At 44.7% G+C, this 26,367-nt stretch overlaps 1 long non-coding RNA gene across 1 annotated transcript; it reads right to left on the bottom strand.

Annotated features, from left to right (window-relative positions):
• Positions 1-1,760: 1,760 nt before the first annotated feature.
• Positions 1,761-25,775, bottom strand: LOC144121882 (uncharacterized). The gene is made up of 6 exons (XR_013312721.1): positions 25,727-25,775; positions 22,965-23,042; positions 14,558-14,645; positions 7,758-7,819; positions 5,781-5,858; positions 1,761-1,883 (listed from the first exon to the last, which is right to left on the bottom strand). It is a non-coding gene; the product is annotated as an uncharacterized LOC144121882 (long non-coding RNA).
• Between the last annotated feature and the right edge of the window lie 592 nt (positions 25,776-26,367).

The raw sequence follows: 26,367 nt of genomic DNA, 5'->3' as shown, positions 1-26,367 counted from the left end.
TTTATTGACCACGGAGGGTCTGACTATGTTTTCAGACAGCTGTGTTTTGAACCGCCAATCGAGTCGCGCTTGTGTTTAAATCACACTTCGCCACTTTCATGTGACCACTATGTTGCAAGCGGGCTATGTGAATATTTCGGTAATGAATGATTAATAAGTTAAATGCAAGCGGATTGCAACAGGCTCTGGCTTATGTATTTAGCTTTAAAACTGAACGTTTATGTAACCCACATTTGCATCGGTCTTGCTGTAAAAAATGGCGGTTATCCCTGGCGATTAGTGAGACGTACTTTAATGGCAGATGCGTTTTCGACCGTTTACGGATATGAATTTTTGCTACTTCTGTGATTGCGCTGTATAGCATTTTTTGTCCTGTAATCTCATGAAGCTTAATCGTCAATAAATGCTATGTTTGTCAAATAATTAGAAGCAAAGAATGTAATTTCCTTGATAACTCGTGGCACTATTGTGGTTCAAAGAAACTTTTACGTCATATGCCACTCATCAGAGCGCCGAAAATGCGCTCCGATAGTGTCATCTTTGAAATTTTTCTTCGGTCTGACATGCAGTATTTGAATGTTGGCTGTTGAGAAGAAATCTTGAGTTCTTGGGTCAGAGCCACTTTTCTCTCCGCGAAGACCTGTGCGAGATCTGCATCTGGATCTCTGCCATCCTAGGGTGTTCAAGGCCAATTCAGCGCACCCTAGGAATGGCTTATGCGCTCCGGTTGACTAAGCGTCATATGGTACAATTCACTCATGTCATTACATTCACACCTACTGGTTGACTAGCTCTAATTACACACTTGAAAAGAATTTAGCGAACAATGTCGGCCGATTATTGTTTTTGCAGCCAAATTTTACATTAATCTGCATGACGTCTCTTATTATGCAGTTTGCGCAGTAGCGATAGTACTCTTGTGTGTCCGTTGTGGTTCATTGCTTTCCGGAAGGCCTCGCACTTGCTCCGGCACTGGATGAATCAGCGCTCAATCTTCATAACCGTGTTGTAATGATCTGTGGATGTCTGCGTCCTCATGCGTTACTGAAATTGGTGTTGAATGCTCTTTGGATCATGTTCTGATTCTCTAAACTTCGGCTCCCTTTCTTTCATCCCTTTCGTCAGAACAACAGTTCTTGAGTTCTATTGGTTTGTTTAATGTTGTTTTTAATACTGCTAGGGTTAGCTTTGGTCGGCTTTTGGGTTGATATTCTATTTTTGCGATCATTTGCCGCCTTTCAGTTATGTTTTGCTGTGACCGCTTGCTGTCCTTTTGGTTCGTTTTGCATCAAGAGAGGCTTTCTGATTTTTGGATTCATTGTTTCACGCGATTTCTTCCTGAATGTTTTTCAGAATGAGCGTATCGTCAGGTTTTATTTTTTTAAGGTCTGGCCCTTGGCTTAGTTTTGGAATGGAATAAACGGAGAGTTCCAGGTGAAACGCTTGTCATTGCCGATGAGACCTATAATAACGATCTTCGACTTTGACGCCTTTTTCTTTTACTACTTGTGTGCCCTGGTTGTTTCTAAAAGTGTCGCTTGGAGCAAATGCCACTTTGCATCAGTGGGCATAAATAACTTCAATAGGTAAAAAATTATAGGCGCCGATTACTTAAACGGTAGACGGTTGAGGATAGTTGCTCGACGCTCGACTCATAACCTACCCTTTGAGTTAAATGAATGGCTCGCTCAATAAAGGTAACAGCAAAACCATTGTCCAAAAGTACGATAAGAGACAGCTTTATTTATGCTTGTACTTGGGCCTTGCACTTACAGTGATCACATACGGGTGCTCTCGGAAACGCACACACCATTCTTGCAGCGGCCCAGTCGATAAGATTCCAACGAACTGACCCATCCGTGGCTTAACAGCTTGTATTCAAACTGAAGAATGAAAACAGGTAGTTCTCAGGGGACATGCATCACAAGTGACTGGCAGGAGCACTCAACTAAGGCCATTAAGTGTACATTTAGATAAGGCGATAAGGCGGTTACTGTAGTGAAATGTATGCAGTAGCGCTTTGGGCAAATTAGCCGCACTGCGAACAGGATGGAAACAAACAATGAATGACGCTCGCGTTGACACCCAGAACGAGTGCTCGCTCTTGTTTTGTTTTTGTGCTGTCCATTCGCTTAAAATATGGTGCACCTACCAGCATATACACTACACAGGTACGCTGCAGCATGGAAAGACATGAGTAAAAATGGAGAGACCACGGCTCCGGTGGAAGGAGCAGCTGGGGGGCCGCACCGCGGCGCTGCTATCTCGCGCCGCGTGCACGCTGCGGTAATGCCCTGACTGACGACAAGCTTCGCTTTCGCGTAGCTGATTTTTACGTTTGATACATTTCTAATTCGGCTTTGGGGCTACCCTGCTGCTAGCGGTCACGACGAAGGGGAGCTCGCATCGCAGTGTCCAGGACATGGCGCTGTCGCGCACTAGCGGCGTAAGGCGGGCGGCTACACGCCATCAAACCACTGCGCTTTGGAGTGGTAAAGGTCGGTTTTATTTTAGTACCACGGATGTTTCGCATTTTCTGCACACTGAAAAAAGAGTGGTTTGCTTTTTATCTTGTGTTTCTAACTCGTCTGCACGATGTTTTCGCCTGCTGATGCATCTAATATCGTATGTCAATCGGTGACATGGAACAAACTTTCTTGTTCCCCCGAGCCGGAAAGATCGTTTAAAAGGGTGATTTGGATTCACATCCTCAGTCTGATAAGGTACCACGAAGTCGTGATGTATTTTGCGTTCCTTCGTATGGGCACCTCCGTCGCGACCGTCAGCAGCAGGGCAACCGAACACCATTTGAAATTTACCAAATTTGATAAGCACTCGCGGTAGAGTGAGGCTAGCGTTTGTCCTCACCAGAAGCACTCTCGCCGCGAGTGGGCGGCGCGAGATAACAGCGCCGCGGTGTGACCCCGCAGCCACTCTTGCCACTGGAGCCGTGGTCTCTCCTCGTTTACTCTCGCCCGCACACTAGTAACATATAACGAGCAAAGAAGTGTTCACAAAGGCGCAGTCTACACGTGGCTCTTGCACGCAGCACGCTGACATTCTTTTGTTTGTGCCAACTGCTTTACACACCGCAGTGCAGCGTGTGCGAGCGGTGAATTATGAGGCATCAACAAGAGAAAGATAAATATTGACTGCACAACACAGCAAGTAGACCTCTAATGCCTCTCTATGAGCTGGCGTTGCGGGTGATGACTAGAGATGGGCGCGGGCGATTCAGGTAGGGATCATATCAGATGCTACGTTTTCAGAATTCTCAAATGCGGATACAATATGTACCGAATATGTTGCAGAAAAAAAGTTGGCCGGAATAGCGACTTTCCGCTCATTTATAATTAAAAAAAACTGTTGTTTTTATTAATGCTAGTTCCGCGACTACGATCTTGGCCTCGAATCTTGAGGCAAGTTTTTCTTTGTGTAAGAAAGCCTGCGAGCATTCCCCGTAATGTAGTAGGTAGATACAATCTAACCAAGCAAATGTTTTAACGTCACCAGCCAGACTCTCGTCTGGTCTATACCGGCAACGGGTTCGTTCTCTTCGAGTATGTTACTTTGTAGGATAATCGGCTGTTTCTTCACCGTATTATAGGCTGCTCCCTGGTCGAACTCCGCAAGAGTATTTGATTAGCAGCTTTAAAGAGCCAGTCATGAAATAGACTCACCGTATAGTTCAGTTTAGCTGTTATCTTCTTGAGTAATCCATCTTTAATGGATCGCTGATTGAATTCGGACTTATTCACAACCGAATAGTGGCTCGCATTTATGTAGATTTGGAATGGAAAGGCAGGCGGTTGCTTGCTTACTATTTAGGCTCAGCCGTGAAATACCGATGCAGTTTTATCGCTGTCCCCTAATCTCCCGAGAGGCTGACATTTTGGAGTGCGCGGAAGCCAATGGTAATGATGTGATATTCTTTCGAGGGTGGACAGTCGCAGCTCAGCCAGCATGGCCGGGCTTACAAATGCTGCACTGTGGTCCATAAAGAGCGCAATTATGAATCAGTCCAGCTTTTGCAGAATTTTCATGGAAAAACGTGGTCACTTTTGGACATCGTGTTTCCTTTTTTTCATATCGCAGTCATGCGAAAGCCTATACTGCGAAGGAAAAAATAAGAAAATGCCCTCTTAGCTCTCTTTGTTCACGGTGCCATTTGGATAAAAAACATCGATCAAGGAAATCCTACTGCTTGTATATCCTGCCCTGAGAAGACTGCTGAGGTCGAGTGGCATAACTATCATCAAAGTATCAACGAAATGAAAGCATCAAAATCCACTGAGAAATTGCTAGAACCACTTAACGGTTATATTGCGCTCCCTAATTCGGAAGATATGTCCATTTACAATTGTCTTTTTCAACTATCTTATATGGAGTATAGGTCCACGCATCTGACAAATCACTTGTGAGACCATAAAAGTAGCATGCGGCAAGCATATGGTTGGCGTTTGGGCATTCATATCTGGTTTCTGGGTGCCAGAATGAGTTTCGGACACGTAACAGGCGTGTTCACGAACTGACAAGGAATATTTTGAAAGTGAATAAAATTATTGGGCTGGGAAGTAGCTTTATAAGCGTCATCTCAGTCGCCTTGTAATCAGCTGAGTTCTTGTTAGTGGCTTATGGCCGCTTATACTGGTCGTGGTAGCTTAATTTTCCTCAGGAGGTCCCTGGACTTGGGTGAGGATGGTTTTTTTTTGTGTTGTTATCATATTTTATTTGGTTTATGAATTTCTGTCTGTATACATTATTTGCTCAATACTGCCTTCGCTATCATTGCTTCTGTTTCTCCTTTGTTGTAATGCTCCTTAGTTTTGTAAATTCATAGACAACGGGCGGAAATTGAATTTTTTTGAGCCAGTTTTCACTTTTGTATGCCGCAGCCGCCCTAATAAAAAAATATCATTGGCACTGGTAGATCCTTAAATTACAAGCAAGGTTTTTTATGTGGCTAATGTAATTCTTTGTGAATGTAGTGCAAGATAAAACCATATCATTAAGAAGCTAAGCTGCACCAGAGGCGAGATGTAGCTCTTCATTACACATCACTGGAAATATTAAACAGTGATGTAGCTTTTTATAAAATGATTTTCAATTGCCCTGTGACCAAGGGCGCAGCGCTCTTGCTGATACCCGCCGTGGTTCGTCACATATCCAGAAATTTTGGACAAGCGCATCTTTCACAATCGGAAGTCGTTTATCAGCGTGATTTTTTTTGCCATATCTTAGATTTGAACATGGCAATTAATATATCGCCATATCCCCCCGGAGCGCTTGTAGCTTTCTGCTAATTATTGTCAGAAACGCAACTCATTGCTATTCTGAGGCGGTCTTAACTTCTCGTTTCGAGCGCAGGCCAAACCTTTAAAGCAAGATTTTGCTAGGCATGGGATGATTTCACCATTCCCATCAATAAGTTCATAAGAGTATCTTACAATAATCCGCAGGTATCTCACAATTAAACGTGACGTAAGTGTAAGCTGGACTCGCAAGCTTTGGCATTCGGCTATGCATTCCAAGCCGACAGGATCGAATAGCGCCCGCGGTTGCCGCATTTCGATGCGAGCGAATTACAAAAACCTCAGTGTGCACAGTAATTTCAGTGTACACTGAAGGACCCTGCAGGGTTGGTATTAATTCCCAACCTGCCGCTACTGCTTCTCTCCCAACTTTTGTGCGCCTTCGGGACGTTAAGCTCGACGTACTTGTCTCACAGTTTTCCTCATTGCTTACTTGGGACGCCTGTAAAAATCAATGCCATATCTTACCAAGCACACTGTTCCATCCGGGCTCTTTACAATAGTGCCATTTTTACATTGGACTTGACAACCAACTGCCAGGGTTATCTGCGAAAGAAAAAAATAAGAGCCATAAAAAAAAGTGGTTCAGCAGAACACTAAAAAATGCGTTCCGTGGAAACCAGGTCGTGCTTGGGCAACATTTAGCTGTGCATATACGGCATTATCATTGAAACTGCACTGACCAAGGAATTTAAAGTGTTTTTGAATTACGTTTGCTGAACTTTTCAAGCACATACTGTATGTTTAGCGAAGCTCAAGAGAAGTATTTAAAAACAGGCTTTCTGAGGTATTAAGATAGTTAATTGGTTGTTTATAATCCTGCGTTCGTGTACGTAAGAAAACAATTGTATTGTGTAAGCCGGTTAAATCAACTTAACAATTAACCTTTAGCTATTACATCTGCATGGCTGGTTTCAACAGAGATCTGTATGTGATCATGAGTAACAACCACGAAAATTTTTAAGCGATTCTGCTCATTGACGTTTAACTGCTTCGTCCTCACCAGTATACGAAACCAATAATGCGAGGTCTCTGAGCGCACTATGTCACCACACAAGCAGCCGTCGCTCGGCGGCACGCTTAGCCTTTCAGCCACTTGCGGCAAGTGGCACTTCTAAACCCTCGGCAGCGTTTTAAACACTGGTGGACGGCTTCACTGAAGCAGCCGATATATCGCATGACCTTTCAAAACACCGGCACATGTAAGATTTGGACATGCAAGAAATGTAAAAAATGAATTGTGAAAAACTGTGGGTCGCTGGCATGGCCCTACAACTGCAGAAACTGGAAATTTGTTTTCGATCAGCCCACCGAATCAGCATTGACAGGATAAATTCACTCCACATATGCGTTGCGCGCGTTCCCAAACACCTGACCGAGGAATTAAGAGACCCTCTCCGAAGACCTGTACATCGGTCCTATGCTACAGCAGGGAAAGCGTGACTCAGAATGAGGGCTATGTACGTACTATCGGACAGGAATACCTGACTCCTCCTGAAGTGCGCCGGTCGCGACTCCAGACGTGCATCGCTTGGTGGTGCCTTCATGCAGTGCGGCAAGACTAGGAACTTAGAGAACGGTTAGGTACTTTTGTTCCCGATAGTTCATTTTAGTTAGGCAACATACTTCTGCGGCGCGCTAAGTGAAGTAGCAGGAGCAGAATAGAGTTCGCAAGCGTTTAAGAACTGCGATGATTAGTGCAGCTACTACGGCCGTCTGAGAGGAAATCTAAAGCCACTGCATCAAATACGGCTAGTGAAAAACTGCAGATGGTCGAGGCGCTTTGTTCTGCGGGCATCTCACACCCTTCAATGAAAACTGAGTTGAGGTCCAACCGTCGCATATTCACGCTGTTGGCTTTCTCATGAATGCGCTAATTGGTAAAATGTTTTTTTGCATATGAAAGTTTCTCATGAATGGAATGAGTGGCTGCACATCCAGTCGCAGCCACTGGCGCGCTTTTCCCTTATAATTTACGACGCGGTAAAGCTTTGAGACCAATGAATTCATTTGTAACTAGCGTAATGACTGGGCTGAACACCGAAAATATTATTATATCAGTGATCATACGATAGTGTTGGAAACAAATCGTCCTGCCTTCTCTTGAGCGCATCTTGTATCGAAGGTGCCTGCGAGGGATATTTCAGGTATTTTCTTTTGCATAAATCGGTTTTCTCGTTTCTTTTGTCAACCACGTTGTCGTTTACAAACAGACGCTTGGCTTTTCATGGCACTGCTTCCTGGCACTAACTACTGCGCTGTTTTGAAAGGCTTCAATAGCAATGGCACTTTTGATAAACCTATCCTCAGCCCAGCCAATAAAACCAAGTCGTCAACATCACCACCAATGTCGAAGTCGCGCCAAGTATACTATTAAAATCAGTCATTGAAGTTCTGTCATGCAAAAAAAAAAAACACGAAAGGATGCCGTAGTGGAGACATCACCTCGTCATTCACGGAAACCTTCTGCCCACGGCAATTCGGATTTTCCGTTGTGGTTTCATTGGCTGAAAAACAAAGTCAACAAAATATGCGAATGAGAGACTGCAAGAATCCTCCTTTTACATACACCTGTGCACTGGGTCTGTGAGGACCGCACACATTTGCGAAAAGTTGCTGCTTGTTTCTGAGTGATTATAGGCTTTGATATCTTCTTTGAGGAAATTACGTGTTTCTCACAAAATGAGAATTATCAGTGAGATGGACCGAGACGCATAATGTCTCTTATGCGTCAATCATGTTTGTTTTTCAGGAACATATATATATATATATATATATATATATATATATATATATATATATATATATATATATATATATATATATATATATATATATATATATTTAGACAAGCTTGTTCCGGTTTCAGATTCATGTGAATAATTTATAAAACAGAATCTTAATTATAATTTTTCATACGCTATGCTTTTACTTACTGAGGGGATATAACAGCGCTTAAGACAGGCAAAAAGAACTAGACGCACAGTTGCGCTGTGTCTCGTTCCCTTTGTCCCGTCTTAAAAGCTGTTACAGTCTCTCCGTCCATATGCACCAACCAATCCACATCAGCCCTGTTGTGATGTTTTTTTTTTGAACAAGTGTGCTTAATGTCTAATATTTTAAAAAAGTGGTTTGAGGTGTAGGAGAAAGTTAGGGGCGGAGACAAGTTCCAGTGTGCAGCGACGGCCTTCTTTGCTGTACAGATGTCGTACAAATACAACTACCGTTCAAATGTCACAGGAGGGGAACTTGTGAGCCATTCGTGGCAGTTCATCGCGCCCAGGGGCGGAGACAGACGAACAAATAGGGTCAGAGCTGCTCCTGCCCGAATCTGGCGCTTGAACATCTGCTCCCATAGAGGAAGACTACGTGAGGCAGGGTGCGAACACCGAGCAATGAGTGCACGTGTTCACCGTCGCAGGACTTGGATTCGGGTACGTGGAGAGAAGCAGATCTGGGAAAGAAGCTATGGTGGCGAGTCGTTTGAGACGTCAAGGATGAGAATTGTCCACGTGAATAAAACTAGAAGGATCACATAAGCTCCTTAATGGTATGATGTGATAGCGTTCATGGGTTATCGCCCGTATATGCGGAATTGGTCTTTCTCTACTTCAAAATCATGTATCGCTGGAAGTCATCATAGCACTGCTGGTGCAGTTGCGGTTAGGCGATCCGCCACTGCCCCATCAAGTGGCTGTTTCAAACACAGCCACCGGTGGGGCTTGTGAGGCACAGATGCTCCGCCAGAGCACATCTCGCGACGAATGATTAAATGCCATGTGCGATGGTCGGCAGTTTGCTCACAAGCAGTGGGTAGGCGGTGATGCCGTCACCAGGTCACGCGACCTAGGTGGCAAGTGGACCACATGCTTTTTCGCTCACACGCTGCTGCTGATGACACCGGATTTTCTGCAGAATGGAGCCTTAACGCTGCCACGTTAACGTGTGGTCTAGAGAGTTGCCATGAGTCCAGTGTATGCATGCGTCAAGGACAGAGGTACTCTGAGCAGAGGTGATGAATGCACTGTGCATTCAGGACTATACGAAAAAGAACATAAGCATAAGAGTCGATGTGCAGGTGACCTACAATTAATGTGAGGACAAGCAAAAGAAAAGCAATGACAGTGTGAGTTGTTTCAAGTACCAGTCCAAATAGGTGCAAGTATATGCGGTATATATCACGCGAAAGGTATCTCTGGATGAGAGGCATTGTAGACACTGATATCTCCCCGCAGTCTGTGCCTGATGCATGCGTGTAAATTATGCGCACTGGAGGTAGCGATGATGTTAATACCAGAGGTTCAACAGTGGATCGAATGCCAGTAAATTGGCAGTACGACAAGGGAGGAACCTTTTTTGGGCGATGAACTTGAGTGATCTCTTTTGAGCTCTGTTTTTCTCAACTCGTCGATTAGTTCACTGAGTGTATGAGGTTGAGCGCACACTTGAAGCACGGATATGTGATTAATACGGGAAATATAAAATGCGGCGCGGCTAGCTTCCCGATTATTAGCGTTAAGGGAGTGTCAGTGTCGTAAAGTAAAACGATGGAATAGTATACCATATGGTACACTATGGTATAGTATACTATCTATTAGTAGATAGTACACAACGCATACAGTAATGACTAGTGTACCAGGCATAGAATACCGTTTTTACCAGGGGAATAGGGGAATAATCTGTCGAAAAATTAAAAAGGGGAGCTCTTCTTAAGCTGGTTTTCATTTCAGTTCGAATTACACATGAATAAAAAGGCTAAAGGGTCATGCTCAGAAGAAGTCACCAATATATTAAGGCATCGAGTGTTCTGGAGAGCCGAGTGCCGTATAGACGCATTATGTTCACAAGACCACAAATTCATGTGTGCGGAAGTATGAGTATGAACGGCGGGGCTTTATTGCGCTCAAAAAAGGGGCATAAAATGCGCGCTCAGTAATGAGGGTACGAGATTCGGGGTCACTTCCCGATGGGATGTAAAGTAACCATAGGCTTCTAGTGGACACGACCACAGAAAGTTTGATCTTTTGGGAAAGCGTAAATGGAGATGTAAAAATGGTGCTCGAGCCCTCAAGTACGAAAGGAGTAACGTATAGCGGAATTACGGATGCTGTTTGGACGCCTTTCCGCCCTTCTCATGCGACATGCACTCAATGTGGACGGCATTCTCAGAATGTTCGATTCGGTAGCAAAGCAAAGCTATTAGTATTTGATTTGGTTTTAGAAAAGAACTAAAATAACTATTGGAAAACTGATCCGCACTTCGTTAAGTGCCGGGTCTAATTTTGGAATTCTATTTTCCTTGCGCAGGTTTTCTCTATTAAGTACTCCTGCAAGCACCCTTTAATTAAAGAGCCGCTGAAGACGGCCACCTAATGCTTAGAAAGTCTTTCCTCAATTTCTTAGGCTGTTCCTCATCAAAAGCGATGAGGAGCTGCTTCTAAGCGTATCTCGCTCTGAAAATATGTGCCGAGCAGCAGAACTTGCTTTTGGCTAGACACAAAAACAAACCAGCAACCATCTTTATCTTCATATTTATTGATTTAGTTTTACATAGAGCAGCCTTGCATGAGTTAAGCATTCCTACGTGACCTGTATTTGCATTTTGCGATAAATAGTCCAATATTTGTGAAGGCCTTGGGAGAAAAACAACGTCGGTCTGGCAATATCACACTTACCATTACAGGCACCGCCGAAACCTACCTCCGTTATCACGTCTTCTATCTGTCGCGAACTGGAGCCATGCTCCGAAGTCGCAGCAACTGCCGGAATCGCGCTAAAGCGCATGCGCGGAACTAAGCTGGTGCCGTGAAGCTTGCGTCCAGGGCAAGAAGCAAATATGAGACCACACAAGTGGTGCTCTACCTTCGACACTGTCCCGTTACCTCCATTATCTCCGAGCCTTGATCATTCGGTGATGCTGATGTCGCCGGAATCGACATCGCGATGAATACTACGACATTCTAGCATACCACGGTCAGCTGCGTCTTCAGACGTACCCCCGCTGTATATGAATCAACCGCCTAGGTTTATTTACTTTATCAAAGCGTTCTAAGGCAATCTTACCTCGCGTCAAATTCTAGGGCACTGCCTTTTGAATCACCATAGCATAATTTCTTTCTGATTTCAATTTCCTTCCCTCTTTGTACATCCACAGTCGGCTTCTTTCCCCTAAAAATAACCAGTTCTTACAGTCTACCTCTTTTCCCTCTCTTTAAAGTTATTTGTTATTCCGCTCTAGTATGTCGTGCTTACAAGTTAGTTTGCATGACACACCCTAAAAGACAGTACGCTAGAGGACAGTTTACTTTCTTTTTACTCTCAATAAGCGTATTTGTGTTTGGAGTGTAGGCTGTTCTCTTTCTCATACCATAAGAGATAGAAGTCACACGGGCGCGCGAGAGGCCGCAAACATTGCATAGCTGGCGGCGCTGTATTTTGTTTTATCGCCGTTCCCATTCGTGCTTGATGGGGCGGTCGTCTGAGAATGCTGTAGAACTGTGTTCCAATCTTTCTGTTTCATAGGCGAAGCAAATCTTCGGTAGCCCACAGCAGCAAGCTACTAGTGATATGCAAAAAGAAATGCAGAATGCCGGCGCCTTATGAGAGTGGCAGCACATGCCGCAAGGGTGGGGGGGGGGGGGGCAGCTTGTTGACTCATTGTGTTGGCTTTTTCTCGTACCGAGCCCAAGACAGGCAGAGCGGACGCTTCCAAACGAGCATCCCTTGGCACACGATATGCGAAAAAACTCATCAGCCTGACTACGCCCACTGCAGGGCCTCTCTCATGCCTCTCCAATTAACCCCGTCCTTTGCAGGTGTGGCCATCGTATCCCCGAAAACTTCTTAATCTCATCCGCCAACCCAACTTTCTGCCGCCTCCTGATACGCTTGCCTCTACTTAAAATCTACTCCGTCACACTTAAGGACCAGCGGCTATCTCACCTTCGCATTACATGCCCTGCCCAAGCCCAATTCGTCCTCTTGATTTCGACTACGATATCATTAACCCTCGTTTGTTCCCTCACCCACTGTGCCCGCTTTTGGTCTCTTCACGTTACACCTACCAATTTTGTTTCCATAGGTCGCTGTGTTGGCCTTAACTTAAGCTTAACACTTTTTGTTAGCCTCCATGTTTTCACCCCATAGGTGACTACCTGGAAGATACAGCTGTTGTATAGTTTTCTCTTGAGGGATATTGGTAAACTGCCATTCATGATCTGAGAGAACCTGCCATATCCGCTTCACCCATTCTTATTCTTCTCGTCGTTTCCTTTTCATGATCCGGATCAGCGGCCACTACCTGTCCTAAGTAGACGTATTCCCTAACCACTTCCAGCACCTCGATACCAATTGTGAACTCCTGTTTCCTTGCAAGACGGTTCAACATTACCTTGGTTTTCTGCATGTTAATTTTAAGCCCTACTGCTCGGCTCTGTCTGTATAGCTCATTAATCACGCTTTGTAGCTCATCTCGTGAGTGAAATAGGACTGCAATGCCATCAGCGAAACGCAAATTACTTGAGTATTCTCCATTAACACTAACAGCCCCCCCCCCCCCCTCCCTGTTCTCAATCCAGTCCTCGGAACACCTCCTCTAAACAGGCGGTGAATAGCATTGGCGACATCGTGTCTCTCTGCTTGACCCCCTTCATTACTGGAATTTTATTGCTGACTTTCTGAAGGACTATTGTAACTAAGTAGTTATTATAGACGTATTCCAGTATTTTGACATAAGACTCTTCGATACCCTGATTTTTCAATGCCTGCATGGCTGCTGAGGCTTCGAGTCAAATGCCTTCTTGTAATCAATAAACGCTACATATAGGGACTGGTACTGTGAATATTATCTATTGTCGAATAACCTACACGAAACCCTGCCTGATCCTTTGGTTCATTGAAGTCCAAAAATGTAGGCAACGAACCGTAAGCTGATCGGTCTGTAATTTGTGAAGTCCTTGACGGATCCTTTCTTGTGAATTAAGATAATTATCGCGTTCTTCCAAGCTCCTGGGACGCTCGACGTTATAAGGCATTGCGTATACAGGGTGGCTACTTTTTTTAACACAACCTTCCGTCCGTCCTACAAAAGATCTACTGTTGCCTGATCCTCACCAGCTGCTTTCCCTCTTTGCATTGCTCCTAAGACTTACTTGCTCCTAATAATTCTTTCTTAACTGGCGGAATTTCCCGTTGCTGTGTGCTTCTGCCTCTCTCATTAACGTTCTGATTACATTGGGCACTGTATAGATTTGTGCAGAACTATTCGGCTACTTTATCTACCTTATTCATATCGTAATGACACTGCCCTCTTATGTCTCGTAAATTGTCGCGAAAAATTGCGTTCACTGAAAAATTTTCATCAGTAAAAAGTTCGCTCGTCCATAATTTTTTACTTTTTATGCGACCTAGATGTACGTAGAAAATCCATACACTTGAAATATATACCATTGCCCGCTGGGACCTCTTTTGGTGTTTAAGAGCGCAGCGGTTTCTAGCTGACTTCATCAAAAGCCTGTCCCTTTTAATGCAAGCCAATAAATGTTGTTATTTAAGCATAAGAAAAGCTTTTTTTACACTGTGCTTTGATAGAGATGCATTGCTGAAACGAAGTATATGAAGTTCCCTTCGAATCAACTTGCGTCACCAAAAGCTAATCAATTACATTAATTACCTATTCACTAGGCTGCCTTCCTTTATTCCTAACTAGAAGCCAGCGTTTTTTTCTCCTGATTTCTGATGAGGCGCCTATGCTTCAGGATAAAGGCAGTGTCACGCATGCCACACTGCATCATGTTTTTCACCAGAGAATATTCTGTATACCAGGGGCAACGACCTAGTTTTCTGCAGAACATGTTTTCAAGTTATTAGTGAAAATAATTATGTTGGCTTTTTGCTATAGGGATTAGAAAATAAAGCTGTGGAAAAAGAGTGACAATGACATGCAGGATGTCTTCGCTCAAGGACCGAAATCAAGTTCGGCTATGCGCCTAAGCAGGCTGGCCAGAGAGGCCAGTCTGACGGTGAACGAGTTGAAGTAAATAATCCAGTATGATCAGCGATGATCTTTTGCCGCCAGACAGCAGTAGCTCAAGATACCACAAGATAATGCAGAGAAATCGCAGTCACAATGAAGACAAAAAGATGAACTCGGGATAAAACATTGTTCCATCTTTTGTAGTATTGTTCAATCTTCTAGCAGTGTAGAAGCACATGTAGCTGTCAAATTACAGCAATAATTCACTTACGGTAGGGAACACATGTGCCATTTTCACATATGCCTGTTGAGGTTGCGTATAAATTCCAGAAAGGGAACCATTGTCTTGATGTGTTTAACTGCGGAAATGAAGAGGTAGATAAAAATGTAATTTGTAGAGGTCACTTAACACTTACCTTAACTGTTAAATATTAGTTAACCAGGCTGCTAGTTAGCACACCTTAGCCTGTATACGGGTGTACTACACCATTGACAATGTTATTCCGAAACAAGCGCTCTTAAAACTTAAAAAGCCAATTTTTAAAATTTATCTAAAGTCTTGGGTGAGACACCCTGTAGATCCAGAGGAGGCGCATGTTTATGATCTTCACCGCAAAACCCCCAATAAACCAAGAAATTGTCGACAAGGACAATTCCGCGCGAGGCGAAAAATCTCTTAATTACCTTTTAACGACATTTTCAAAGATTAGGCCCAGACATAACGCTCTACAGTGGTTCCATGCACTGCGAGACGTCCTGTGCAATGCGATGAGCTGAACACCTGGAGACCAGATGAAAACCCTCACATCAGTGAAAACAATCGGGCTACCAGGTGTCGGGGCTCAGGTCGCTTGGTCGGACAAGAGACGTGCTGGATAAGCGACGAGGAAGTCGGAGACGCGGTTACGCGAAAGATGCTGAAAACTTTATACAAATATTTACATTTTGTACAAGTAAAGAACAATTCAGAGCGTCTCTTAGTACAAGAGAGCGTCTTAGAAAAAGGGTGTTTCCGAGAGAGGGAGCCTCTTGGCCACAATCGCTGCCGAGTGTTATGGGGTTTTCCCGAAAAGTTCCCTGTGCCGCTGGTGAGTCACTCTCTGATTAGGGGATACGCCCACGTCAGGTGTCGAGCATGGGAGTGATGAGGATGTCACATATGTCGCTCAGCCCGCGAAAGGCGTTCCCAGGTGGTGCAGGTGGCCACACGTGTGACCCGCACGTGTGCTTCATCAGTGTAAGGCCACAAGGGCAAGGCTAAGGCCACCCGCAAGGCAACGCAGGGTAGGCAAACCGCTCGCCGGAAACTGCTCCTTTGAGGACGGATGGCGCGGCCAAACACGTTAACCGGACCCTGCTGACATCCGGGTCCTCGCTCGAAGGTTCACTACGGCTGTCCTTGCGGTCTGGCTGTCGCCGCTGCCGTGGGAACGCCGGACGAGAGTCCGCCTTTTTAATCCACTTGGGCTGGAAGCATCCCGGGCATAAGAGTAGACAAAAGAACAGCTAGACGAATGGAAATTCTTGTTATGTAAGAGTGATTGAATTCGTTACACATGTCCAGCTTTCTAGGGTGAAAGGTTGAAAATTGGAAAATTGTAAGACACGGTTCTAGAAATATTGAGATTATGGTGCATTATTCTGATATGTAGCAAATTCTTTCTGTTAAATTGTTTCCATTGAACGCATCGAACAGTTGAGACTGCCATAGAAAACGAATTGGGAACGCTTTTGACGACAGCGAAAACGTGAATGAAAAAAAATACTATGTTGCCGTTGGGCGATCTGCGGATATATTGTTTGATACAGTGAAATCTTACATTATATGAAAAGCTGCGCTCTTAAACAGTTTACCGCTCAAAAATTCTGTTGTCCAAAATTGCTGTGTATGTATGTCACGCCAAGCGTAGCTCATATGAACCGCATTGTAGTGATGTCGGCAATGTGACACTGGGAATATTCTGAGGCCGGTCGAACCCGGGACCGCAGCACTCGCAGCCGCTTATAAAGCCCGTGTCTGGCTACAGCAGCGGTGTCCCGGGACCCGGTCACCCTCGGGTTTCTCAAGCCTCCGCTCCTATCCATCCACGCTCAACTACGGCGCACTTGTATGGGGAACCACAAGCAAAAATAATATTAATGATCTTCACTTGCTACAGAAACGTGCCATCCGCATAATTTGTAAAGCACCCTATTTAAGCCATACGAAGGACATGTACAGGCAGCTGAACATTGTTAGTGTAGAATCTATGTACACCTATAGACTGTCTAAACAGTATAAATTAGAAAAATCTAAAAATATAAATGCATTAAAATTGCTGGCCGGACTGGAAAAGCACACTTCTACATACCCAAAGCGCAAGCACGAACAATGGAATGTGAGTAAATGCCGTACGGGTTATGGAAATCAAATGTTGAAATTCCAACTGCCGACAATGCTAAATGATTTCTTGAAGGACAAGAACACAGATATACAATCTATTTCATTGAAAAACCTACGAAAGAAAGTTGTATGGAATTAGAATGTGAACATGTTTTTCTTATTCTTTGGAACCATTTGTTTTTTTGCATTTACTTCTGTATCTCTACTTTTTACCAGATATATTTCAACTATCTTATACGGGAGTCTAGGTTTGTGCACGCTTCTATATGTTATGTAATAATTTCATTACCTGTATGTCTTATTGATGTATGCACAACTTGGACTGGCGTATGTTTCCCTGTCACTTATTAGTCTGCTTTATGCACTTATATATATATATATATATATATATATATATATATATATATATATATATATATATATATATATTTTATTACTGCAGCAGTAGCTGCAGATTGCGTTCCCAAAATCCAAATGCTGTGTTTTCTTTTCTCTTTTTTTTTCCTCTTTATATTTTTACCATGCGCTGCCTCTGTTTGCCATGTATTGGGGTGCGGGCCTAGTCAAGCCTATGTCAGGCTTTTTGTCTGTACTCCAAACATCCTTGAGATGTTGAATAAAGATTTTATTGTATTAATTGCGATGCTTGGCCTTAGCAGACGTAAACACCTGCCGAGTGCGGGCGGCGCACCCGTGGGACCAGCCGAGAGTCGCGGCCACCGGCCGTGTATGCTACCAAACTGCTGCGATAAACAAAGCGTGGGCGGGCTGCACACGGGAAGAATAGAGGTCCGGCGGTGAGTGTGTAAGTTTGAACGGAGCAGCGACTGCGCGGTCGCAAGTTCAGAGCTCCCGCGGTCGCCCGAGGTCTCCGCGTATTTCCGGGCCGTCGTGAGAGGCTGGCCCACCCATAACGGCTTGCGAGCAACAAGTGTGCCGTGCGCGGCCACAGCAGGCCCGGGGACGCTGCGGCGTACCGCAGATCTTGTATTTTAAAGCGAAAGCTTTACTACGCCAGCCGGCGAGCCATTTCGGCTCGTCGCGCGGTATGCCGTATGTAGGCAGCCGTATGCCGCATGCGCTGGCCGACGCAAGACCTTGAGCCGTCATTGCCTAGCAACGCCGCAGCAGCGCTCCAACAGATGGCGCCGTTGCCGTCGCCGCTCGCTCCCCCATACGTGCTACGCTGGGGTAGAGGGTGAGGAGGTTTCGCCTCGCGTGGGATATATACATATATATATATATATATATATATATATATATATATATATATATATATATATATATCAGCAGACAAGTTAAAGGAAATGAGGGGCCCGTTTGACAAATTTATGAAGGGAGCCAACAGTCACCGAAACCAAGGTGCATAGGGGAACGTTAATTTTTGATTTTTTTTAATGTGTTATGCTTATCAGTAGGATAATAATTCTTAGATTAATAAATTGCTTAAAGAAAATTACTAAAAAAATTAACGTTCCCCTATGCACCTTAGTTTCGGTGACTGTTGGCTCCCTTCATATATATATATATATATATTATATATATATATATATATATATATATATATATGTGTGTGTGTGTGTGTGTGTGTGTGTGTGTGTGTGTGTGTGTGTGTGTGTGTGTGTGTGCACTTGGCCTCAGTGTATAATAGCCGTTATGGAGAGCGCGAAAGAGACGCAACAACGACAGAACGAAGCAAGGAAGAGACAACGCGCTCATGAGACGCCAGAAGAACGCACCGCACGACTCGATACATGGAGCGTTTTGTCGGCGATTTTAGCCGGACGGCGCGCATCTGACGCCCGGCCTCGAAAAAAACGCCTGCCGCCGCCAATCTGCACCCCCGCCCCCCCACCACCACGCGCGGCGTCCGGCGGGACCGGAAGCGGCAGCCGGAGCAAGTCAATAGCAGCGCAGAAAGCCTGCTCTTCCGGTTTGGCTGCCTCCGCCGCCACCGCCGTGGCCGAAATGTTATTATCGTGGAAATAAACGCTTCACTAGACCTGAAATGTCACTTTTTTTTGTAGAACACGACCGAATCTTGGATCGAAATGCCCGCCTTTCCTCCCTGAAGCGAGGGTGCCGAAGAAAACCGCAGCCGATGGCACCCACGGCTGAGCGGTCATCGAAAGGTACGCGACCGCATGCATTCGAGCACGCAAAACCTTGTAGATATCTATGCACGCAGGCTGCAATCAGTACAGTGGTGTCTAAATGAACAATTTCGTTATTCTAACCGAGGAGTCAGCGTCGCTGCTATCAAAGGGCTCCTCGCTCAATGGTATTTGCCACTTGTTGATCATATTGCTTTCGCGCTGAGAGAGACGCGGCGGCGGGCTGCCGCTTTTTCGCTCCATGTATCTCCGGCCGGGCATCGCGCCGCCACGACGTTTTCTGCCGCGCGAACATCGTCGAAAAAATGTCGCATGTATCCCGGGCTTAACGAAAATGCGGCTAGAAGAAGTCGTGCCACGTACCGGAGTGACTCTTCAACTGCGGAAGAGACCGGTTTGAGTTCTCGAGAGCGTCGGAGTGAGGCGCTGCGCAGACGACGTGCCGAGGAAATGAAGCTTTCGCAATTGAACCCGGGTTAACCAGAGCTAAACCACAGCCAATTTTTTTTGCGTTACTTGTAAATGTAACAAGGAAATATATTTATTCTTTAACCACACCTGGATCGTCTTGTGAAACTCCTGTTGGAAGCCGGTCTCACCGGCGATTGGACCAGCAAAGGAGACTACCGAACATCAAAGCAACATTCCTCCCATTATCAACATCCTACGTTAAATCATAATGTCGGTAATTCAGTGGGACAAGGCTGATCTTCGCTCGTTGAGTTGGTCTCCGATGATTTCAAGTTACCATGAGCGAAGTGGTCAATTAAAAAGTGCTTGAAGAGGTTCTGCGTCCCCAGAGACTTAGGAATTTGGGCTTCGAATGTGTGTTTTAACGCAACCGACGACCCGAAGCGCTCTTCTACACTTTTAAAAAATTGGTTCACAAAAAAAGAGGCTGTACCTTAAGGAGTCACCAAGTCGGTCTCAGTCGGAAAGGAAACACAGCTATGCAGAGGCGAAATTCGACATGCTTCTGCAATTGTGGGGCAGCATAGACTAGACGTTCATTTACAGCTTCCTGGACTGCATGTGTCTACGAAGGCAAGCAGTGATCGACGCAGAAGGCTTGTGTGCGCAGTTCTGTCGGCATTAGGTTATTGTGAGAGGGAATTCTTGAAATCTGTGCCTTATTGTACTATAAAAACCCATACTACCACTGATTCATTCACACAGTTCAGAAAGCAGTTCTTCTAACGTTTGTTCGCGGAACAAATAGTGGCTTCAAATGGCAATAAGTATTGGTTTATATTGTGTAAAAAGTTTGATATTGTCCTCCCATATACCTCATCCGCAATGTTAAGGGCAGTAAAAAAAAATTACATTCGAAAAACTGACATTCCATAACTTTTTGTACACTGTTGTATTGTTCACAATTGTAAAGCTTAACCTGCAACGCTAAGTGAGAACAACTGGGAAGAAGGAATATTATTTACCGCTGCGGCATCCGTTGGGAGCACAAAATATGTGCTATATCGTATTGCATATCTTCTTTTTGAAGATGGTTTTGGCACAGGTAGATGCTAGTCTTTGTGTTCGCGTATATTGGTTCCGCTAATAATCCGTACCCTATCGACAAAAATTCAGCTTGCCTAAAGGAGAGTAATACTAGTAAGTATCTCGCGTTTGATAGTGGGTTCGAACAGGGACATGTGGAACATGAACACAGAAGGCGCTAATAGAGAGGGCTGGCGCAAAATTTCAACTGATTTTTTTTTCGGACTTCTAGCCATGTATACCAACGCTCAAAATAGAGCCAGAGCGCTGAACAAAGAAAAAAAAGAAATTGAGATGCACGCCAGTTTATCAAATCAAATGGTCCTGTCTAAAACCAAATGGGAAGCAAAAGAACAAAATTTGTCCCACGCAACGTCATCAAACAAAAGGGATGAAAATCATCTCCGATCGAACTGTTAAAAAAAAAATGATCAGCTAGCAAACCACGAGACAAACGAGGCTATCAGAAGAAAAATATATTCCCGGCTTTTGTTTTACTTTCTCCTCTGTGGAGGGGAAATAAAAATTAAAAACGTCTGTGAATATAAAGTCTCTACATTCTGGTGCTTTCCCCTTGGCAATTTCCACGGGCACAATAAATGCATTAAGTACCTCAAGAAACCAGAACACCGGGCGATTGATTGTGTAAACGATTTTTTTTTGCTGTCAGATTTGGTTTCGAGCCCTGCTAGAACGCGGATATTGCGTCTCGCCACAAACGCTTACAGGTATGGGTCGTCAATGTTTCTCGTCCAGGCAGGTTTGCTCCCACTTCCACCACGTGTCGCCATCACACGTCAGGTAACACTCTTTCACGTTGCATGTCACCGACTGATCACAGACGGGCTCATGCATGAACGCCACAATTTATCGTCCTCTTCGACGTAAACATCACTCGTTGCGGATTTCTTTCTGAATTCAAGCGTGGAAGCTTTCCGCCTGCCCATATTCACAATCATATTAAATTTAATTACTTTTAAAGCCTTTGATTGAATCTTGCTTGAAGGGATCCCTATACGCTAGTAACCCTACTGATGCTATTTGTAAACTTTAAATTTCGACTTTGTACCCTTTTAAAGTGCAGCTTTCGCTTCTTTCGGCTGGTTTCATTGCTATTCTCAAATTTCCCCAAACATACACCTTTGCTTGTTGGCTACGTTTCGGCTATTCTTTTGCAGGTGTACAGAAAAACTGACTTTTTCGCCTAATACTGTCTGAATGGCAAACTCGAGATGACTTCCTCTAGCAACATACACGGTACTGCATATTCCTGGGATCAGATGAAGAATGCGCGAACTGAATTGAGTGAGAATGGTCCCATGTTGGGTTTGTGAAGTCGGTACGTTGTAATATTTTACACCGCAGCTCTTAAGCTTTATGAGGGGGTTATAAGCACTTATAATGCTTGATTTCGTTGTACGTCCCCCCGCCCCACCTGCAATAATGCCTTAGGGTGATGCAGGTATTTGTGAATAAATAAATAAATAAATAAATAAATATAGTCACCGAGGTTATCTTGATAAACCTCTTGATAGAAGTGTAGTGAATCGTATCAAAATTTGTCTCCAAGAGGTGCCACCCGAACATCGTCCCCTACCTGGCTGCACTCCACAAGCGCAATAGCCGACAGTGAGCACCATCGACCACATCAAGGCAACTCTCCCGTTTATAAATCTGAAGAGAGGAGGGTTCCGTCGCCATTTCACATGCTCCCCAGCAAAATTACTCTGAACTCTGTGGTATTTTTCAAAATAATAGGGTATAGAACTGAACCCAGGTATACTGCTCTAGGTATATACACGGGAAGGGACAATGCGGAAACTATTTTGGCAATATATACAGTTTATTCATACTTAGTAATTTCAAGGCGTAGCTACGAGAAACTTTCGTCGCGTTTCTGCGGATGAAATAAGCTCGTACCTTTCTGGAAAAGTGCGTCCAACCTGACTCTAACGAGAGCGAAGGCCGGCTTGTTGTGCTATAACAATGATATGGCGATATTCAGACCGGTACACAACGTGACTTACAAAAGTTCTGCTTTCAGATAATAGGCGCGAAAGAGTGCTATTTACGGTCTTGTCCGCAGCAACCTGCAGGCGTTCGGCAAATTTAACACCTAAGAGTCTACTACCGATAGGACGCTAAACGTTTGTGACAGACATTGGACAGCCGCCTTGCTGTACTACCGGCAGTGACCACGTTGGCTGGCGATGGGACCAGGGACGTGGATGGAGCTGTAATCCGCTTGATTACTTTAAGGACATGCAGTAAATTACTGGGCAGAACCTGGCCTGATATCTTGGGAAGGTTCTCTTCTCAGGGAGGAACTACTGGTCCTACTTGGTATAATCCTGCCGATACCGTCAGCCAGTACCAGCCAAGACTCATAATATTCAGCTACACTGTCGGGGGGGCAAAGTTCCTTCCCCAGCCCTCGCTTTTGAATCAGACCTGCATTAACACTCGAATTGAACGGTAGGTGAGCGCGGAACTTGCCTCCAGCGGGAGGCAGTTCCTCATCCAAGGTCGCTGTTAATAGAGTGAACTAGAAGATTTGAATAATATGCGCTTTGACTACTTGTATTCAATAATGAAAATAGGAAACACCATATTGTATTGATTAGACGATCTCAAAAGTAAAGAAAGCTATATACCAAGCACAGAACGCAGTGAAAGTAACTTACCGCACACTGCCTTCCATTCGACAGGTGTACCGTCGTTCCATTAGGACATTTAAGAGTGCAATTCCTCACCGCTTTAACCTGAAAAAAAATCATGAAAGCATTCTGTATTTGCTATATTCTGTTATAATGTGCATTAGTTAACCAGCCGGTGCTTCTGTACACGGTGAAATGTATTTCAAAAATCGAGGAAACCAATGAGGTTTACAATGAAAAGTGTTCGTAACTACTAAGCGGTCTGCCAATTTAAAACATGAACATGAACCTACCACCAAATCGCTGCATGCTTACGCAACTTGCGCAACACGCGTTGGGACCATGTTCATGGCAGGTCATTTATATTGGTGATTTTTATGAATAAAGGGGGCGCTTCAGTTTTTTCAGTTAGCCGGTGCTAGGAGGACTGCTGTCGGAGTCAGCCTATGTGGAACCTCGCTTATTTTAAAATTTCGCGATAAAATGGCAGTCATTTATGAATGGAAGCAGCTTTGTCTCATCTAAATAGTCTCTTTTCTAGAGGGTGTATAGGAATAAACGAGAAACAAAGAAGAAATTTCTGTCGGGCGTATCAAACGGCCGACATGACGCTGGAGTGACAGAAGGTCGACGCGCTCCTTAAAGAGAATTTAGAGTCAATGACACTGATGATGAAGAATCTTGCACGCCTTCTAATTAAAAACCAGGAGATCAAGTAACAAGACGCAGCAATTGCCAATTTGTCATGCTGTTTCGCACAGACAAGCTAAAAAAGCTCCGAATTCTGCGTCGCTTATGTTTTAAATGACCAATCCGCGCCCTGTTGTGTTATTTGATGCTCGAGATTATATTAATTGTGTATTGCATTAAATGAACATAAATGCACTGGCGGAAAGCGAGACGAATAATCCATTTTGTCCTTTTCTGCGCGCCGGCCGCTGCGGTGGCTTAGTGGTTATGGCGCTCGGCTTGTGGCCCGAAAGTCGCGGGTTCGATCCCAGCCGTGGCGGTCGAATTTCGATGGAGGCGAAATTCTAGAGGCCCGTGTACTGTGCGATGTCAGTGCACGTTAAAGAACCCAAGGTGGTCGAAATTTCCGGAGCCCTTCACTACGGCGTCTCTCATAGCCTGAGTCGCTTTGGGACGTTAAACCCCCTAAACCAAACCAAACCTTATCTGCGCGCCGTCTACGCTCAGAAATTAACCGCTCCTCTTCCCCTGAGTTTGTTTGTATGCAGCTTATGTAAGACATGTAATAAATCTAATGGCGCTAGGGCAGAAGTTATTTCCTTCAACTCTATTCTGTTCTTGTCACCCGATCGTCTCGCTGACTGATTCCAGCGACGAAAAGCGCACTGGGAAATGGAAGCGCAAAATTAATTGGAATTATATTGAATTACAATGATATTATATTACCCCCACCCGCTGATACGCAAACAGCACGGCACCATACACTCCAGCCTGTGATAAGACCCGGAGTTATAACGACCGTCGTGCACAAAAACGTTTTTTCTCTTGAAATGTGCCTGCCGCCATTTTGCTGGCCGATGTTTCCTTATTATATTGCGCCTCGTATTTACGTGCGGTCTTCCAGTTCAGTAAATTATAAATATAGGCTGGGTGCTATATGGTCCTTCGTGCGTTTCACTGCATCGTGGAAACCTCCTGTTCCCAGTCTCTCTCTGTGCTATTTTAACCACAAAAATCCCGCAATGGCACTTACGGCTCTTCTCTCTCTTTATTTCGCAGATGTCCATGCAACAGCTGTCCCAAGCAATGTTCTTGCACTAAAACTCTAGCAACAACGTCTGATCTTGTCGGCCAACCACACAGGCAACGGAGTAAACGACGCGGTTCCGCGCACCGATCCTTGTTAGACTAGTTCGCGGCGCCGTCGCAGGGTGGCCTCGAATTCAAGAAAATCGCGAATACTTTAACTTAAATAGGATTCTCAGAGTGTCCAACCTCACCTCAAAAGAAAAAATCCTAAGCAAGGGCTTATGAAGACTATTTATTTGGCGCTCTCCATTGGCTGTGGCTGCTCAGAGTGCATAAGACAGCGTTTTCTTATCTATTTGGTGTGATTCCTACGACGAAGACACGCACCGTCGTCTAGTGTCCTACATGAATTTGAGAAATAGTATCATAGCACCTGCTCTCCTGTGCTGGTGTTAATATAAGAGGGTGATTGCCTTAGGTCGCATTTAGGGCTAATTTCACTTAAATTTCATTTTACGCTGGTGGCTTTTGGTGTTACCTATTACTGTAAGATTATCCTAGCAACAGTGTCTCACTGAAAAACATGCTACCATGAGCCCTTATTAATTAGGTTGCTTTGGCAGCGGAAAAACAGGCCTGGGTTGCAGCACACTCTTTTTCAATTAAATATGCGATTGCTGGACGCCATGAAAACTCAAAATTACAGGTATTTTCAGCACATGCATATTGCTTTCTGGTGGTTGGTCTCATGCGCTGAAAACTACAAGTCACTTTCCTAGAAGACAACCACTCCCCAACAGCTCAGGGCACTGCTATTGCACACCTTTCTTTATTGGAAATCTTTTGCTAACGAATAGAACGAAAGTAACGTATTCAGTTTCACCTCTCCTTATTTTAGGTAAAGACAGAGACCGGTTACTCAGTGAAACGCAATGCTACTCAGAAACACACTTCACTAACTCTAGCATGGCGCTTCAATGCCCAATAAAAACGTTTTTGGAGGGCACTAGATGCACCGTACCTTCAAAGTCAAACGAAAAAAAAAAAAAGCTTTGACAATGCACACATACCGCCTTGGTAGCGTCGATAAATTGAGGCTTGCATCTTTGGGTTTCTATTTGTAAAAGGAAGAGAGAAAAAGATGTGAATACTGCTACTACGCGAGTTAAGTCGAAAAATCTGTTTATTTCTTGTATCCCCAGGGCCAGAGGCCGTACAAGAGCAGAGTGGTTACATAAATAAGTAAAAAACAATGTACAATGGAGCAAAGTAATTGGCAGTACAGTAATGGATGGCTGCTAGTTATACAATATTGTCGCCGACAAACGTAGGGCGGCACGAAAAAAAGGGCTTTTCTTAATCTGAAGGCCAGAAAACCCAGCAGCGCGCGTTCGAACGGGAACGTCCTCTTCTTCGCTCCCACACGAGCCCAGTCATGCCGCTCGGCCGCATGGCGGCGCTCGCAGAATGTGAGCAGTGTGGCATTGCCCCCTCCTTTCAAGAGGCATCGCCTCGATGCCTCCGGCAAGGGGGATAAAGAGTGTGGAGACACCGAAAGTGCGATGGCGTGTGGTGGCAGCACTGAATGTGGGCTCCGGGAGGGGCTAACGGGCGTAATACGGTTTCATGCGGGACACGTGGACGAATTCAGACTTGGGCGGGCGAGAAGCCCGGACAACTCCTTGCGGGTACACTTCATAGTTCACATCGC

The sequence above is a fragment of the Amblyomma americanum genome, chromosome 2 (genome assembly GCF_052857255.1).
Source record: "Amblyomma americanum isolate KBUSLIRL-KWMA chromosome 2, ASM5285725v1, whole genome shotgun sequence".
NCBI classification, from domain to species: Eukaryota; Metazoa; Arthropoda; class Arachnida; order Ixodida; family Ixodidae; genus Amblyomma; species Amblyomma americanum.
The sequence above is the reverse complement of the archived record's forward strand: the minus strand, read 5'-3'. Positions and strand labels throughout refer to the sequence as shown.